Here is a 12,034-nt window from a genome sequence, read left to right as displayed (position 1 = left end):
TGTTCCATCCCTATTTTGGCCACGGTTTCCAGCTATTTTCCAGGTGCAGCTGACAAGTGCCCTTTAGGGTTTGAGAGGGATAAGACATCTCTACAGACTTTCCTGAAAAGGGAAGTGACTCTTGGTAGGAGAATGTAGCAGGAGAAAGGAGCAAGAAAAAGTGAAGGTAAAATATTTTCAGGAACGTTCTTTTAATATGACTTCCTTCCTTATTTTAGCTACATCTTTTCAAGTTCATATTACAAAAAACCAGGGGCTCTGGTGTTGGGTTTGAGGGGTGGGAAAATTAATTACCCATCCTGGTCTGATCCTGCAGCTGAATCCCTGTCATAACCCACACTGCTGTAAGGAAAAAGGGAATTAATAGTGGATATTAGACTGAAGTGACCCCATCTCAGCGAGTCCTGCCCAGCTGCATCTGTTGTCTCCATTTCAGTGCCCATCCCTCCCAAACTCCCAGCCCCTGGTCTCTAGGAGACTGTAAACAATCAGCTGAACCCGATGCTCCTTTTTCCAGCATTGTGTCCTGCCCCGAGCAGGCGAGCTCTGCTTTCCGACACCTCCCCTGCCATGACAAATTTAGACAGCTCGGGTCATGTCCTGCCAGCTGGGTCCTGACACGAGGCTCCTCCTCAGCAAATCTGCCCGCAGCATTCCGAGGTGGGAAGATGTGTTTGGAATTCCTGCTCTGGAGGTCTCCTTGAACCCTGCCCTCTGGGAGCTGCTGGGCTCATCTTCCGTGGCATCTCCTGGTGATCTGTGTCACCTCCAAGGAACCTGTGTCACATCCAAGGGACCTGTGTCACCTCCAAGGGATCCGTGCCAGATCTCTGAGCCTGTAGGAAAGCAGCTGCTGCAGAGACAGGATCAGCTCTTCACTTTCCACACATCAGGACAGCCCTAGGATGGGGTGAGCGTTTCCCTGCCTGCCATGGATTTTCCGCTTCCCTTCCCAAAGGACAGGGAACATCTCCTGTCTATCCAAGGGGGTGATGGTGTCACTCCTCAGCTCCTGTGACCCACCAGGGATCACCTCCACAAGCTGTGCTGATGTTCCTGAAGCACAGAGAGGGAAGATCTTCTGGGATTCCAGAGAGCTGCACGTAAGTCACCGGGGTGGAGAACAGGCTCTTCTGGTCTTTCCTGTTAAATCCAAGGATGACAGAGAACGGATAACAAAACCTATTTTCCTGAGCAATGTAAAGCTGATTATTTGCAGGATGAAATGTATAAGCTTATGTTTTAATTAGAGCTTAAAAAAATTCCAGCTCCTCCACAGGTTGAGTTTATAAGAGTGGGATGTTTGCTTAGTGCTGTTCCAAATTCCAGAAGATTCCTCTTCTCCTGACTTATTAAGAATTGGAAAAAAAAAATAAAAAATGGGGCAACACCATGTGTTAAGAGGGTATGAAACTTCAGGGAAAGAGAGCTGGGAGTGATTTTATTTTTTTTGTATTTTCACCCAAGTAAACAGAGTTTATTCCAGCCTGCTGTGAGCACAGAGAGCTGTTTTAACTGCTTGGCGTTGTTCCTGTTGTTTGTAACTAAACAGCACCAGCCAAAGGAACTTTTTGGTACCTCACTGATTGCTTCTAAACAGCTTCCCTGCCATGGCTGCACAAGTCAACATCAGAAGTTTGCACTGAATTTTAGGTCCAGCTGTGAAAGGTTCAGACTTTTAAATAATAATATTATTATTAATAATAATAGCACATCATCCTCTACATCTAAATAAAAGTCAGGCCAAAGACGCCCAGATGGGCAAAGTTTCATTTTATAGTAATTGCCACCTTATTTCTGTACAAACTTCAGGTTCTGGAGAGCATTTTCTTGTGTTCTGTTCACATCGCAGGTTGCCAAAATTTCTTGGAGCCTTCTTAGCTTTTGGACAAGTGCAGACAGTTCTGAAGGAGCAGAAACTGTTTGAAAGGATCCAGAGAACTGGTTCACACACTCCTGAGTACAAATTGAACTCAGCTCTGCCAAGCACTAACCCAAACAGAGCCAGCCTGTAATAAAGCCCAAGAACTTATTAATTCTCAGAGTGCAGGTGCTGGGTCTGCTGCTCCTGCAGGTTTGGTCTGTGCTGCTCTTGTGGTGGTTTTCCCATTCTGGTTTAAGTGTTTGGGTCAAACTTTACAATACAGGGATGGAGGGAGCTGTAATTAGCAGGGGAACTCAAGAATTGAGGATATTAACTCACAAAAGCTGCTCACCTTTTCCCAGCTCTTTCAGAAGCCAGGGAAGGGGAACAGGGAACATCCACCTTGTTAAGATCCAGTGGCCTACATTTCAAGTGCTGATGCAGTAACCTGAGCCCCCTGGCATTATTTTCCAAGCTCTCTGCCAGTGCAGAGCGTTCAGTTTAACATCCTGGTGGTGCTCAGCTCGCTCCTTGCTGCAGCAATGCCCCTCAGAGTGGCAGGACCTGCACAAACCCTTCTCCAGCAGGACAAAGTTTCCATTTTTCCTGCCCAGATGAAATTCCACTCGCAGGTGTGGGGTGTTTTATTTGTTGGAGAGCGGTAATGAATACTGGAGCAAAGCTCAGGCCTGGAAGAAGGCAGCAGGATGAGGGAGGATTTAGACACAGGATGAAAATTGTAAAACTGGCTTTAATATTGCCATTACTCTTCCAGGAGAGGGAGAGAGAATGTTAACAATTTTATAATAGAGGCAAACACAATACAAAATTAAACCTCTGAGAGATCCCCCTGCCTTTCTTCTCTACTCAGGCTATATTTCTTTTTTTTTGTTGGGATTTTTTTTAAAGCAATAACCAAACTTCCTTCACAAGTCCTCAGTACTTACAGAAAATCAGGACAAAAAGGCATCTCAGTTCCTGAGTCATATCCATAATTATATGATTGAAATAGCAAATGTCATCAATAAGGCTGTGTTTGTCTCTCACAAACATTCCCTGTCAGGTCATTGTTTGGGATAAACTTGTGACCTGGATGTGACTTCTCCCACAGATGAGTGCAGAGCAGTTACAACTGCGCTTGAAACACACATTTAATGTTAATTTTGAGCTCATCAACCAGCCTTGAGAGGGCAGGAGCTTCTGAGCTATCAGGTTCACAAGCATTTTATGAAAATAAGCAGCGAGGCAGAGAAAACTGTCCCTGGAATGCTTCCAGGGTAGGAAAGGCAGCAGCAGAGCTGCATTTACTGCACAGTTCCACCACAGGGATGCTCAGTGCTCTGCAGGAAACATGTTTTTTCAGCCCACTTCTTCATAAATTCATGTACTTAGAATTTCAGATTCACTGAGGTTGAAAAAGAGATCCAAGATCACCAAGATGTGACCCCACCTTGTCCCCAGCCCAGAGCCCTGAGTGCCACGTCCAGGTGACACCTCCAGGGATGGGCACTGCAAAGCTCCCTGGGCAGCCCCTGCCAAGGCCTGAGCTCCCTTTCCATGGGCAAATTCCTGCTGCTGTCCACCCTGAGCCTCCCCTGGCCCAGCCTGAGGCTGTTCTTGCCCTGTCAAACATTCACCCTGTTACAGATCAAGTGATGGAAGTGTTGGGATCATCCTGGGGGACAGAGGGTTGGGGAAGCAGCTGGGAAATCCAATCCAGGAACCCTCTGGAGCCATTCAGGACTTTCAGAGGGAGGTGGGTGCTGAATGTAGGTCCCAACTCTCACACCAGTTACCCAAACCCCCTCATCTCCCTAAGAAATAAAAATGCCATAGGTTAATTACAATTCCCTGCCTCCAGATTTCCTCAGCTTTTGCTCACTTCATTGTCCCAACAGAGATGAGCAGGGGAAAATCTTTTCTCTTTCAGGTTCTGAAGCAAACATTAAACAGCAAAAAGAGAGCTGGGAGCCAGAGCCATCCTCACATGAGCTCTCACTCCAGCTACAAAGCAGTTTGGCTCAGAGAAGGCAGCCACAGCCAGAAAATTGGGAAATTTTAAAACTCCTGTGTAAACCAGAGCCCTCACAGGGACAAGTGAGTAAATGATATCATTTTTTTACAGAGCTGCACTCTTCTAACCCTCCCTCCCCCAAACTCAGAAGGACTAAGTCTGAACCTGCTTCTCCCCACTCTCTTCTGCATTTTAATCCCCAGCAGAGCAGAACTGAGGACTGACCTGTCCTCAACAACCCAAACCCTTCTCTTCCCCTCCTTTATAACCCTGACCCTCATTCTTTAAGGGTAAAAGGTCTGTAACCAAATTAATAACACCTGAACTTAATTTCTGCTGCCTCCCACGATGCTCTTAATATTCCAGCAGTCTGTAACTATTGAATTTTTGGGGTGGGCTAAAAACACCTGCCAGAAAACTCCATGTTTTCTCTTTCATATCCAGTTTTCAAGATTAGGCTAAATTTTGGAGAAGTGGGACATTTTTTATTTAGTGTAATTATGCACACACACACACACACACACAATCAATGTGTGTGATAAGAAATGCTTGTGGATATTGTTATCACAAAGATGATGAGCATTTAACTGGCTGCAACTCAATACCTGGATAAAAGGTGCAAGATGACAAAGACTTGAACCAGTTGCATCCTGCACAGATAAATTTAATTCCTTTACACTTTGTCTCAGAAGAAGGAAGGGGAAATGAAACCAAACCCCCAAAATATAACATATTATGAGTCTGAGGGAGAGATTTTATTCCTCACCCCTCCTTTTCCAGGCAAGGGTAAATCCATGCCATAAATCCATGGGTCTGGCTGATGGAGATTTTTCACCTTCATCCCATCTTGCCTGACTTTTACAGCTTTAATAATCATGTCAATATTGCCTTTGCAGCACAATATTTCTGTCCTTCTCCTCGGGTCTATCCTAAGTTTGCTTAAAGATAAAGGAGGTGATAATTAATTTGTGTGAGAGAAGAGGCAGAGCTTTAAATCCTTTCCTGCTGGAAAGCAAACTGAAGTGTGTGCTTAGCAGTGGTGGCAGCTGAGGGTTTCCTCATATTCCTCCTTTTCCCAGGAGGAAGAAGATGATTTGGAAAAGCCCTTATTATACAGAAGGATCCACTTAGAGTGTTTGAGGACATGGATTCAACCCCAGGCTGAGAGTTTTCACTCTCCTGCACAGATTCTTTTCTCAGAGCTGTTTGTAAACACTGGCTCAAAGCCTCCATTTCCAACACTCAGCAACCAAAAAAAAGTGTTGCTGTCAGTCACCCAAAATTCAGATTATTGTTCAATATTCCCCAGCTGGATCAGCATCCTTCCACTCTCCACTGAGCTCTCCCAGCCCATGGAATCCCAGCTGTGCCTGATGCCCACCTTGTCCCCAGGGCAGAGCCCTGAGTGCCACGTCCAGCCCTTCCTTGGCCACCTCCAGGGATGGGCACTGCAAAGCTCCCTGGGCAGCCCCTGCCAATGTTTAACAACCCTTTCCATCCAGGAATTCCTCCTGGTGTCCTCTGTCTCACTGTCTTGTGTTAAATGTTGGCCCCATCCACGCAGACCTTGGCATTTGGGCTGAATTTCCTACACCAGAATTGCCCACAATCTCTTTGGAACCATTTCTAGCCACAAAAAGAAGTTTCCAGTCTATGCAAAAGAAGCTGCAGCAAGATAATATTCAAGTTCTGTGTGGCTGCACTTCTTTTTTCCCCTCACATGTCATCCCCACAGCTCAAAAACCAAACTGCTCATGGAATAACTGCAAGAATGACTCCATGAATTTCCTCCTTGGGAAATGAATGTGAAGGGAAACCAACCCAGATTGTGAGTGGTTAAACTTTGCTTTTTGTACAATGACGGTCAGTAATGATAAATATGATAGAAGAAATTTTGTCTGTTCCTTGTTGAATTAAAAAGAAGTTTTAGAGTGGATTGTAAAAGATGGGTTTAGGACAAATGTGGAACATGACATTCAGTGTATGAAATGCAGAGGCGATTCAATCAGTCACAGGGTTTGCATTAAAGAGTAAAACTCCACTTTCTTGGACTGCAGGGTGGGTACTTGGACTATTCTTTGTGAGTAAGACAAGAATACTTGGCTCTCAAAGCAAAAGAATTTATTAGATCCAAACCACTTCCTAGAAGATTCTTGGAAGTTTTTAGCATGTTGGGAAAGGTAGAGTGTCAAATCAGAAAATAGCTGTTGTACCGCAGACAAATAGAAAGGGTTTGATCTTTTCTACCCCACCAGCCTTAACTAGAGATCAGCAGTAATTATTTTTAAATTGCCATTTTTCAGGATGGGAAAATCCTGATTTTCAGGTTCATGCAAGTGTCTGATCAAAAGACTTTCCTGACAGAGCCCCTGGGGATGTCTCCTGTCGATTTTTCTGTCTGTCCTTTACATTTATCTCCACTTGCTTTGAGCCACGGCAACCATCACACGTTTGGCTCCATTTGTCCTCAAGATGTTTTAAAATTCAGCCTTTTTAATGAGGAAAGAGCTCTGAGAGAGAGGCCAAATGAGATGTGTGAGTCATGGGAGCAGCTACAAAGAGGAACTGGAGGAAAGGGAGAACATCACTGCAGACCAAATGTGTTTCACACATCTCCAGATCTTGCCCTCCATCCCCTGCCCTGCCCCACATCTCCTTTCCCTGCCTTTCTGCTCCAGGAATTGTCTCCTCTTCCCCGGTGGCAAGGGCTGTGGATTCCCCTGTCACGTTCCCTTTTCACTCCCATTCAGTGGTTTTTTATTATTCCTTATCCCTGCTTCATGTCTGAGCTCTACAATCTACAATAATGAGATTTATTTTCTTTCCCTCGCTTCTTCTCAAGACGAGGAGTTGTGGGTCACTGCACCTACAGCTTCTTTTGTCAAATCCCCAGATCACTGAAAAGGAAAAGCTTGAATTGAAGGAAAAGAATAGAATTTTCTGTGAGTTTTTATGGAGTAATTGTTGTTTAAATATACAGTCAGAAGCACTCTGTGAATATTTCTGCTGAATCCTGTGGTAGGAGCTATTATGGAAATGATGTCGCTCCTCCAGTACTTAACTGGTTTGGAAAATGTTATCTCCTGTCCTTTGGGATTCTTCCACACACAAAGAACTTCTTGTGGGATTTTTAACTCTCCACGAAGCAAAGAAGCCAAATAAACTCCTGAACCTTCCACAGAGGGGCCGTGAGGCAGCTCCAGGGAGGATCTAATCACCAACCTGTCACCTTCCCCGAGCTCTGGGAGGGCAGGGGAGGTTATCTTATCTGTTCTCAGGAACTGGGCCTGCTTTCTGATGCCAAGAACATCTTGGGAAGGTGGCATTCTAAATCCTTGCTTTTCATTCAAACACATTCCTTTCTGGAGTTGGGCCCAGCTGTTGGGAACCCCTCTTCCCTGCACATGAGACCTTCAAAATTCCAGATTCCTCACACAGATAAAATATTCACAAATATCCAAGAGTGTCAGAAGATGAAACCACTGCAAAGTACAAAGATAAAGGCTCCTAAATCATGGAATCCCAGAATGGTTTGGGTTAGAAGGGACCTTAAAGATCATCCAGTGCCACCCCTGCCATGACAGGGGCACTTTCCACTATCCCAAGTTGTTCCAGGTCCCATCCAGCCTGGTCCTGGACACTTCCAGAGATCCAGGGATAGCCACAGCTTCTCTGGGCAACCTCAGGGCCTCCCCACCCTCACAGGGAGCAAATTTTTCCTCATAATCTCTGTTGATGTTTTGGAAAATGGTGACTGCTGCCCTCACTGATCCCTCTTCCTTACAGAGGAAGAAGGAAGAAATAATGTTCTGTTTGCCACACTTTTGAGATTTTACAGGCTTTTAAAGACAAAATTGCCAAACCTTTAACTGCACCAGGAGTTCAGGGCACTGGTGTGAAGTGCTTTTTTTTGCCACATCTGACTCAGAAGACAAATCTGAACGGGCCATGGGTTCTGAGTGCCTTTTTGTGGCTGACTCCAGCTTGAGAATATATTCCTTGCCATAGCTGAACTGGAAGGTGATGAAAGCCTAATTTGCTCAACCAAGTTCCACATCCAAACAGGAGTGGCACAATTTCCTGGCTAGTTTGAGGTGAAATTAGCTTTTCCTGTTGTTATTTTGGTTTCCTGAAGCAGAGAGAACAGTGGGAGCCTCAGGCCTGCATCCACCTGAGCTGCAGGAGGGCAAATCCTGACAGCAGAGATGAAACCACAGCTCCTACAAACCTGGTGGCTTCTCCCTTTTCTGGGCTCAGTAGTCTTGAAAAGCCAGGTAAAGCAGAGCAAATGCAAATGTGTAGGTGGTTAATACATGTTTGTGTCGTGCCTATCAGAAGAGAATGCAATTAGAAGTGTTTTAATAAGATTATTCCGGCTCTTTTTGGTTCTGAGCTCTTGCTGGAAAGACTTGTGGGTCACAAGAGTGGTTTCGTTTTCCTTTTTTTAAATGTCTGTAAAATTTGCAAATGTTGTGTGCACCCTTGTTGACTTTGCAATTATCCTTCAAGAGCAGTGCTTGCTCTCTTGGCCTCATTTTTGAATTACTGTAATTCTCTTTTGGGAAGCTTCCCAGACAGAGGAAGACGCATCCACGGGAAGCCACTGCCACAGCACAAAACCTCGTATTTCCTCACTGGGCTGATATTTGAGACCGTATGTGTCATAATGTGTCATTGTGGAGCCTGTCCTGAGGAATTGCTGCTGGGGTGTGGCCAGGAAGATTTGGGCTTAAATTTGTGCCCTCAGAAAGGATCTCAGCTCTGTCTGGAGAAGTTTCCTCCTCAGGAAATGGGAAATGTGGGAATCTGTTTCAAGCGCTCCTCCCAGTCTTGTGTGTGACCAAATAGAAGAAAGATATGAAATTATTAGGGAGCATCCAAAGGAGGGATGTGAGGATGGAGAAGGGTCTGGAAGGGAAGAGGAGCGGATGAGGGACCTTGGAATGTCCAGCTGGAGGAGACTGAGGGGAAACTCCTCAGGGGCTGCAGCTCCTCCCGAGAGCCAGCTCCAATCTCTGCTCCTGCCACAGGGACAGCAGCAGGGAGCGGCTGCAGCTGGCCCAGCAGGGATTTAGGTTGGCTTTTAGGGCAAGGCTCTTCTTTCCCCAGAGGCTGCTGGCACTGCCCAGGCTCCCCAGGGAATGGGCACGGCCCCGAGGCTGCCAGAGCTCCAGGAGCATCCAGGGATGCCCAGGCTGGGCTTGTTGGGGGGTCTGGGCAGGGCAGGGCTGGGACTGGGTGGAATATCCCAGATCAGGATATTCCATGATTTTTTTCATCTCTGTACCCCCATTTCTCCTTGCCAGCAGCAAGTGCAACACCTCCTGTGGGTGACTCTCTTTGGGCTGAGCTCCACGGTAACACGAATCCACTCGAGCACCATCCTTGCTCAGACTTTGCTTTTAGAGTACTCTTAGTCTACTGGGTTTTTTAAGTCTGTTTTTTTTTCTCCAGTCTACTTTTTCCTCCAAAAAAAAGTGATTTCAGCATCTGGCACTCCCAGTCCCAAGGTGGGTTGCTGTACAGCTGAACTGGAGCAGTGCAATAACAGAGGTTTGAAGCTCAGGCTGCTTTCATGGTGTGCCCAGGAGCAAGCCTTGCAACTGCTACGATTGTCAGATAATTTTTCATTTTATTGATTTAACTTTTTCCCCATGATTGTCAATAAGGGCTGCTTTTTTTTTTCTTTTTTCCCCTGGACCATTGGGTGTAAGGTAAAATAACCTGCAGTCTAGTAAAAGGGTAATAATTGAGCAGTGATATACACAGATGTGGCTGGTGAGGTTTCAGGATTATTTTCTCAGTGGAACTTACACAATTCCAGAAGTCTGAATTTGTCATTTACTTTTCGTTTCGGGGGTTGCACCATTCAGCCTAACAATATGTAATTTTTACAAACAGAATCTAATAGAAATAACATACTTTTATTTAAAAAAAAAAAAAAAAAAAAGCCCAGCAAACCTCCAAGATTTTGTAATAACCCCAGACCTCCAGTATTTAAAGATGAATGTAAAGCTTTGGTGCCAGCTACTCAAAAACCATTTAGAGACCAGAAACACGGGATCAGATTCTGCTGCTGTTCCTCAGCACAAGTGGTTTTTCTGCTTCAGCTCAAGTCTTTGGAGGCTAATTTTCAATCAGATAAAACTCTCTGAGAAAGAGCAGCAGAGCTGGGCCCTGAGTCACCTGGCACTCAGCAAAAAATTGAAAAATACCAGAGGCACCTGAAATTTTCAGTGAAGACTGGTGGTCACCAGCAAATAATGATTAAAATAGTGGTAACAGCGAGTCTTGGCTTCTCTGGCCTTTTACTACTTGGAGTAAGCAGCCACTTGCCAGATTATTATTATCTTGGCACTTGATGCAAAAAAACCCTGCAGTTTTCCATGTTCCTTAAAGCTGAGTATACATTTATTGAAAGAAAGCATTTATTAAACATGTGGGGACAGATTCTCCACAGGCATTAAATAACTTCCCTCCATCTGCCAAGAACTCGTGCTTGTTACCTTTTATTATGCTGAGAACTGCAGGTTGAAAATGGTGGAGGAAAAAAAAAGAGGGGGGAAGAGGTGGAAATGGAGCTTCAATATGAAAAGCCAAACTGGTTTATATCTCTTGATATCAAATAAATTTGATGGGGGACAATCAGTGGGTCTGGATTGACCTCTCAGTGGTTCTTGTGCTCCAAAATTTAACAGAGGTGTTAAATTGGGAGTGACAACCTGAATTAGTGGGAGATGTCCCTGCCCATGGCAGAGGGTGGGAAGGAGACGATCTTTAAGTTCCCAAACCATTCTACAATTCTAGTACAGAAAGAAATGAGTACACAATGAAACTGGCATGCAAAAAGTTCAAAATAGTAAGAAAACAAAGAGTTTTGTTCCTTTTATCATGGGACAATCGACATCCAACACCTTCATGGGTTCAAAAAATAACTGGACAGGACAATGAAAGAAAAACTCATTAAGGTGAATCATTAAAGTAACACTTTAGGGCCAAGAAATCTGTGATGATCACCTTGTAGGGACAATATTCTGGAAAAGCAATGCTCCATCCTCTTCCTATTCTTATTTATTTCCTAAACCTCAGCTATTGGCAGTGCTGGGACATTGTGTCGATCTAACCCAACATAATTTTTACATTCGTAGGTGAAACAGATTTTTTGAGGCAGAGAATGAGAAAAACTCACACAGAAAGACTTTTGTGTATGGAGATACAACTTCAGCTGTAAACTCAGTCTAAACCACAGCACAGATCCCCCAAATTAGATGTTTTCAGGCTCAGGTTTTGGTGTGATCCCACGGCACACAGAATTACTGGGTGTAGGGCTATCCTGACTTCAGAATTCAGGCTGATTAAAAGTGAATTGTTTGTGTTATCAGATAAAACTTTGTCCATTCCACAGATAACACCTTTTAATCTTCAGGGGAAAGCCTGAAGCCTTCCTCAGCTTTGCACACCTTGGCTCAGCTCCCAGCAGAACAAGCAGGACCTCCTCCCTCAGGGAAGCATTTTTGGGTTTTCCCAGCAATGATAAATATCAGTGGACAGAGCCATCCTCCTGACTGAATTCAGGGTGTAATAAGGGTCAAAAATCAAGATGTGTGACAGGGGTTCAGAGACATAAATGAACCTGCCCCACTCGTTGCTGGCACACCTTCCTCAGCTCGGGCAGACACCACTAAACAAAAATCTTTGGCATTGCTTAAAGCAGCTTTGCATTAAAAGCATCCGCTGGTGCAAATTCTGTCTGCAATTTGTTCCTCTCTGAGGTTTTTTTGATAAAAGTGACGTTTATTGTTGTCAACAAGGACAAGAGAATAATATGACACCACCCAGAATTAAAATCCTGGCCCAGGGCCTGCCCAAGTGAGGGGTAACATCAGCGGCTGCCGAATCCAGGCCTTGCAATCCTTGTTAATTCATCTCTTTTGTGTCATTAGAAGAACCCCAGGTAGGCAACTCTGTCCAGGGACAGACTCTGAAGTCACAGCAAGGTCACAGAGATGTCACAGGAGGCCTGTAGGCTTTTATTACCTCCTTTCTCTTTGGCAAGAATCGTTTTTTTAAGCGATTGAGCAGCCAGGCACTGCTTTGTCTCTCAGCATCCAGATGGACTCGCTGCTACCGGGCAATCCCGCAGGATGGTTATTCCA

At 44.9% G+C, this 12,034-nt stretch overlaps 1 protein-coding gene across 2 annotated transcripts in view; it reads left to right on the top strand.

Moving 5' to 3' along the window:
* The first annotated feature begins 669 nt into the window (after positions 1–669).
* Positions 670–12,034, top strand: part of CLDN14 (claudin 14) — a 37,975-nt gene continuing 26,610 nt past the window's right edge. For both annotated transcript variants that reach the window (XR_009279946.1, XM_058859936.1), the window contains exons 1-2: positions 670–1,103; positions 3,795–3,961. The gene's annotated coding sequence lies outside the window, so the exon portion shown is untranslated. The remainder of the gene's footprint in view (positions 1,104–3,794; positions 3,962–12,034) is intronic.

This window comes from Poecile atricapillus, chromosome 1 (genome assembly GCF_030490865.1).
Source record: "Poecile atricapillus isolate bPoeAtr1 chromosome 1, bPoeAtr1.hap1, whole genome shotgun sequence".
In the NCBI taxonomy this organism is placed as follows: domain Eukaryota; kingdom Metazoa; phylum Chordata; class Aves; order Passeriformes; family Paridae; genus Poecile; species Poecile atricapillus.
The sequence above is the reverse complement of the archived record's forward strand: the minus strand, read 5'-3'. Positions and strand labels throughout refer to the sequence as shown.